The sequence below is a fragment of the Leptonychotes weddellii genome, chromosome 9, assembly GCF_054177405.1.
Source record: "Leptonychotes weddellii isolate Sample4059 chromosome 9, ASM5417740v2, whole genome shotgun sequence".
In the NCBI taxonomy this organism is placed as follows: Eukaryota; Metazoa; Chordata; class Mammalia; order Carnivora; family Phocidae; genus Leptonychotes; species Leptonychotes weddellii.
In genome coordinates, this window is record NC_138377.1 from 72,523,933 (window position 1) to 72,530,647 (window position 6,715).

At 37.7% G+C, this 6,715-nt stretch overlaps 1 long non-coding RNA gene across 3 annotated transcripts in view; it reads right to left on the bottom strand.

Annotated features, from left to right (window-relative positions):
• Positions 1-6,715, bottom strand: part of LOC145723486 (uncharacterized) — a 330,232-nt gene that overhangs the window by 210,711 nt on the left and 112,806 nt on the right. The window lies entirely within an intron of this gene.

Here is a 6,715-nt window from a genome sequence, read left to right on the forward strand (position 1 = left end):
ATTTTTAAGGAAGTGCCATATTCTTTTCCATAGTAGCTATACAATTTTCATATTCCCACCAGCAATGCTTATGGGGTTCCAATTTCTCTACATTCTCATCAACACTTGTTAGTTTCTGGTTTTTTGCTAAAAGCTATCCTAATGTATATAAAGTGGTACTTCCTTGTGTTTTTGATTTGTATTTCCCTAACAATTAATGATGTTTAGCTACATTCACTCTTAGATAGGCATTAAATTGAAAGGAGACTACCTGGTTCAAAATCTAGTGAACACTTATCTCTTCTGTGACCTTGAACAAGTCATTAAATCTCTCAAAGCTTCAGTTTCCTCAACTGAAAAACAGAGAAAATAAATGACCTACTTCACTACGCCTTTGTGAGGATTGAATTCCATAATTCACGTGAAGAGCTAGCACAGTACCTGAAACATATACGGATTCATGAAGAGGTATCATTTGTTATTGATGCTGTTGTTCTTGCCATTGTTACCACTATTATTATTAGCTTAAAAGTTATCACAAGTTTTTTTAAAGCAAAAATACATATAATACTCTAACATGTGTGAGCTCTTTTAGGAAAACTAGTGGATTCCTAAATGCTAAAGTACAGCTATACATGACAAATACCACATAAATTGATAGAGTTTTGACCCTAGAAATTTCCCTGAATGAAAATATTAAGTAATGATGAACAAAGTTAGTCTCATGAAGTCCCATTAAACACGTATGAATTTACAGAGAAATAATCTGCCTGAAAGAACTAAAGAGCTAAAATCAAATTTCTCCTGTTCCTGAGTAGAGCCAGATGTAGAGAAATAAAAGTTGGGTGAGGATGAAGTAGATTGTGCATATCTGCTTTCTTTAATCCTGGGATCATGAGGCAACTGGGTATATTCACGATAGGAACTCTTCGTTCTCCAGCCAAAACCAAGCTGGTAAATGCAAGTGCCTGAAACCACAATGTGGACACAGCCTGTGACACAATCTGGACACAGCCAGGGTTGAGATCAGACTTGGAAAGGGCCTTGCTCTCCCTCTGAAAAATGTCTTTGCTGGTCAGAAGAAACTGAGAGAGAGATCACTACCACATTCCGTGGTCATCAATGGGATCTTCAAGACCAGAGGGACCAAGTGGGTCCCTGGGTCACATCGTTTTAGGAGGCCAAGGAGGGAACCTCTTGGCTCCTTCATAAAGCCATTATGAAACAGAGGGGGAAACAAACAAAAACAAAGAACCTCTTTGTGGCGGGCGGGGGGGTTGTTGGAATATTCAAAAGCTCAGTCAGATGGAAGCTTTATTTCTTGAATGCCATTTTGTGGACAGATCAGAGAGGGAATATCACACCTATCACCTTTGCCCAGAAAAAAGCTTTCCAAATGTTCATGTAAAAACTTTCAAGGGAAAAAATTCCAAAAAAGATTTAAACAACAGTTTAAATTGGTTAAGTCAGTTTCAGACAGGATGTAAATGCCCAAGGTGAATAATCTGAAGCCTCATTCCGACTTGCTTCTCCAACTATCCATCTCATTACCTCAGGCTTTGAAGTATCCCCTTTACTGGTTGGTGTTCCTGTGATCACTAGCCCTGAAAAAGAAGGGCAAGATAAACTCTGAGCTAAGGGTAAAATAATGATGCAAAGTTTCTTGCTCCATAGGACATAGGCATTTGTAATTCTTTTGAGCTCTTAAATCACAAGCAAATTTTCCTGAAACCGGGTGGTAAGAAGAAAAGGAAATGAACGGACATTGAGCCCATACTCTGTCACGCATTATCCTAAGCAAACTTCATGGCAATTATATAACTCAGAGGAGGTGAAAAACTTGCTCAAGATCACACAGTGAGTAAGCGCATCCCAACATATTACATTATATCCTAAAATCTCTTCCCTGTAGCTTTTGTTTCTGAATGGCGGATGTAGAAATGTCTCTATTTGTCTCATCTCTCTTAGGTAAGACATCACCCTACTAAATATATGATCTCATTCAGCATGTACCCGGAGGGGTGCCAAAGCAGCCAGAACAGTGAGATATTTCCTTGATCATACTAAAACCTGCTCAACAGGACATCTCAGAGTGGAGAAAGACATCCTTATTTCTGCAACATCATCAATAATAACATAAGATAAAGGCAAACATTTGGGTTGGCACCAGCCATTAATATGATTCCTGATGGACAGGACCATTGGAGAGTGAAAAGATTACTTTTATAATCACTTGTGGAGTGATAGCATAATAAGAATGAGTGATATTTTGCATGCTTTGTCTCTCTTTATGCTCACATGGATCCAATGGGCCTTTTGTTTGTCATTAATCTAAATCCTGTCACACCCTTAACTCCTAGGAATCACTCACAAGTTAATAGAGGTAGGATCCTCCAAAAGGCATCTATGCTTTCCCTGTAATCACCTTCAACTCCATATATTCCAACAAGTACACTCACTGCAAGCACAGAAGGCCCAAAAGGACACAAAGAGCTCCATAGCCTTCCACGTTTTGCAAGGCACAAAGACATCTGAAGAAGAAATGATTCAATTTCTATATTTCATACAATGTTCCTTCTACAAAAGGATCTTATTCAGAACAACTTTTCATTTGTCACCGTATTGGTTTAATAACATGGGACATGGAATGGTTATTATTCTGATTTTATAAATTCAAGAAAAAGCAGTAATAATGATTTGTTTAGCCCTTTCTAGGTTGTGAATTCTAAGCAATATAATAATTTGCATTCAGCCCTTACCTAAGTTTGTCTCAGATGCCTGTGGTTTAGACCCCCACTCCCCAGCAGGGGTGTCATCCATTAAACTTAACTTACATCTAAAGCCTCAAAGGCTTTAGTTTAGTAATAAAATGCCATCCTTAGCCCCTGTAATCGAAGCTCCTTTCATTCCCAGGGGAGTTTTTTGAGGAAAGGTCTTGACAAGAGCATCCTTCTCTAAGATGATCATCCTAAGACTTGGAAGTAGGAGAGGAAATGAAATCCTGTTTTCTTGTCCATTTCCTATTCCACTCGTCTTAGCTCATCACAATTGTCTTCTATTTCCCCATTTTTTTTCCACACATAGTATCAGAAAAAATGATTTTCCTTGGGTCTGTAAACATAAGGTAAGTTACCTCCTGCATTCCCTTGACAATCACCACTTCCAATAGGAAGAACTTCCTGTATTGCCCAGGTACGGTTAAGGTGACCCTCCTCTGTAGCTAACACCAGCCTAAATATATTTTTATTATGTCATTTGTTGAACTATTATGTATTAGTTTGTTATAAATTATAAGAAACTTCAGTAATATAAAAAACGCATATATTATGGACTTCATTCTTTTGATGATATACCATTTCTTTTATTATTTGGGGGTTTAGTTAAGAGTTTCATAAAGTTTACTCTTGCTTCATTTACATTTTTTAAAAAATGTTATGCCCTTGGTTGACGGTAGATATGTGACCAACCTACTAGCAGTAAGGCATAAAATCTGAGTTGTTATAACCGTAATACAATGGTTATAACAATAACCATTAGCTATTTAACCAATAATTTTTTACTGCTAAGTAACGAATTACCACAAACTGAGAGCAGCTTGAAGCAACAGCCATTTATTATCTGACAGTTCTGTAGGTCAGAATTCTAGGTAGGCTCAGCTGGTTCCTCTGCTCAAAGTCTCACACGCAAGGTGTCAACCAACTGCAGTTCTCATTTGGATCTCCAGGTTCTCTTCCAAGCTCACTGGTTGTTGATAGAATTCATTTCCTTATTACCCTTTCCACGTGGCCCTTCTATCTTCAAGCCAGCAATGGTAAGCTGAGTCCTCCTCATGCTTCAAATCTCTCTAACTTCGTCTACTCCCAGCCAGAGAAAACTCTCCTTTTAAAGGGTTTGTATAATTAGCTTAGCCCACCCAGCAATCTCCCACTTAACCATATAGCTTAACATAATCATGGGAGTAACACCAGGTGGCGGGGGGGCAGGGGTCATGGAGTCATCTTAAAATTTTGCATTCTACAACCATGATTGTGCTACTTTCAATCAAATGTATCTCTATTTTTTTCATCTTTTTGTCTATGACAAGGATAAGATTTTCTACAGGGGATGCCTAGAATCAAGAAATGCAACTTGCAGTCCTGAAGCAGTTAGAGAATCACTGATTCAAATGGAATCACTCCCATACTCTTGACTTCAGAAGAAGTGTGTGCTACACAAGTAAGCAAAGCAGCCATCCCCACTGGGCAAGTAATAATAAAGGCAGTCTTGATTTCAGTGGCAGAATGAGATGACAATAATTCTATTAAAATATTCCATTGCCCCAAAAAAGTAAGGTTGTGACCACCACCTGAGTTGGTAACTCAGCTATCCTGCTGTCGAATCACAATTTCAGTTATATTTTGCAATCTAGAGTTTCTGAGCTAAATATGATTAAGCTGCTGACTATAACAGAATTAAATTTCAGCTATTTCTCTGTGTACTTTGTATTTATTGTTACAAAAGCATACCAGCTATAATCACTGTAATATTATTTTGAATATTTCCTAACATATATTTTTAGCTTTATGAGTTAAACAAAATCTCTAACAAATCAACCCATATAATTTTATTGGGCTCTTATACAATACTTTCTGAAAGAAAGAAGATGGACCAAAATCAGCCCCAGGAGTTGGTTTCATGAACCAGATTTACAGAGACTACAATGGGACATGAAACTCATAGAAGAAAAAGAAAGGGGCCCTTCTTAAGCAGTGACTTTTATTACGGAGACATTAGCCCTTTTCAGTCAGTCCCTTGAAGGAAAGAACTATTTGTATCTTGTCTTTTTGTCCCCTAAAAACAATGCCTAATTTCATGATTTGAACATGGTAAGTATACAAGGAATATTTGTTGAATAACAAATGAATGAATGCTCAGTACAAAACCTGAGTAAGAAATATTTTAATAGTGAAAACTGAAACTAATCTTAATGTTCGAAAATAGAAAGCTACTTAAAAATGTTTTGTTGTCTTTGAAATTATGTTGAGGAAGAATATATAGTCATATAAAAACTGTAATACAAATTACAGATGAAGGTAGGTTACTGAACAGTACAAAATATTCCATTAATTACACAATGCTAAAAGATATAGCAGCATACTAGGTTGTCTCTAAGGGTTGGATTACAGGCTGTTTTTATTTTCTTCCTTAGGATCTTTCTGCAATTTCTGAGTTTTATTCCTTTGTAACCAAATTTGAAAAAAAAAAGTTACTGAAAATAAAAAAAGAAAATGAATCAAGTTTGAATTGCAATCTGAAGCTTTCAGCAAAACATAGTTGAGTCTTTGCCATGGACACCAAGTCATTTCCTTCTTTTCAGTGGCATTTATATCACTACCACGCATTTTTCCCAACTGAGATGACACAATGGAAAGACCATTGCTACACCAAGCACTGAGCCACTGGAAAATGGAATGTCAGTGTGAGCATCTGCAGATCAGGAAATCAAGTCACAGAGCAGGACCAAGATAAGATTCTAAGTTTATGTCATTTGTTCATCAGTTACTATAAAGAAAATTATACACGGTATAATACCCTCTCTCTGTTCCTCAGCTGCTGTGAAGAGGAAGGCATTTCAAGCAAATGTCCTTTAAATGGAGAAAGAGAGATCAATTACTCCAAGTTACTTCAGATTAGATCTTAGAATCTCCCCCCAGTATGGAATTAGCTTTCCATTTGGATTGAGGTTCAGGGGTGGAACCCACAGCCAAGGGATGACAGGCTCTCAGCAAAGACTGAAGAACATCATTAGCATCAAGGAGTTCTTATTTGTCCTTGCTCCCTTCATCTTCCCTTGAACTCCTGGCTTTGCTTATATTTCTCTGAAATCATCAGAAAAATTCCTCTTAAAATAAGTGGGTGCCTGACTCACTGGCCTACTTCCTCTGTTTTCCACCCAAGTGGTAAACAATGGGCTCTATTTAAATGTGGACCGTCTGTGCACTGGGAATCTGCGTGCAGACAAAGCTCATTGTCTCAGGGCAGACTGCCAGACTCATGCTCTCCTCCGCTCACCTCCTGGGCTCTGCTTCTCCGTTATAAGGGCCACTTGACAAAATGCAAAGCATTCTCATGGTCCTATGACCCTGGAGCTCACGGTCTCTTCCCCCACCCCCCACCCCGAACCCTTCAATGGAATACCACCCTAAATTCTCATGTCAAGGCATTTGAGAACAGCCTTTCAAAAGATAAGAAAAACAATGACAGAAGGTAGCTCAGGCCCCAGTCAGGGGATTTTCCCTCAGGACTACCAGGTTTCATTTATAATCACTTAAAGACTATCCTAACTCTCCTCCTAAATTATTTTGTCTGTAGATGGTAGCTGCCGGGAAGAGAATTCTACAAAGTTAGGAAATTATTAAATAATTATGATATTCCAGTTACTATATTAGATATGTTTGTGCTTTTTGGGGGATCATTTTGACTACCACATGAGACATGATTCTTATCCTTATTTTTTTTTACTGATGAGAAAATTATAGCTTATGGAGGTTAAAAAACTTGCCCATGGTCACAGAACTAGTAGGGTAGCACTAGGATTTAAAAATCAAGTTGTGTAGCAATGTCCACAATAGCCAAACTGTGGAAAGAGCCAAGATGTCCATCGACAGATGAATGGATAAAGAAGATGTGGTGTGTGTGTGTGTGTGTGTGTGTATATATATATATATATATATATATATATATATATATATAATGG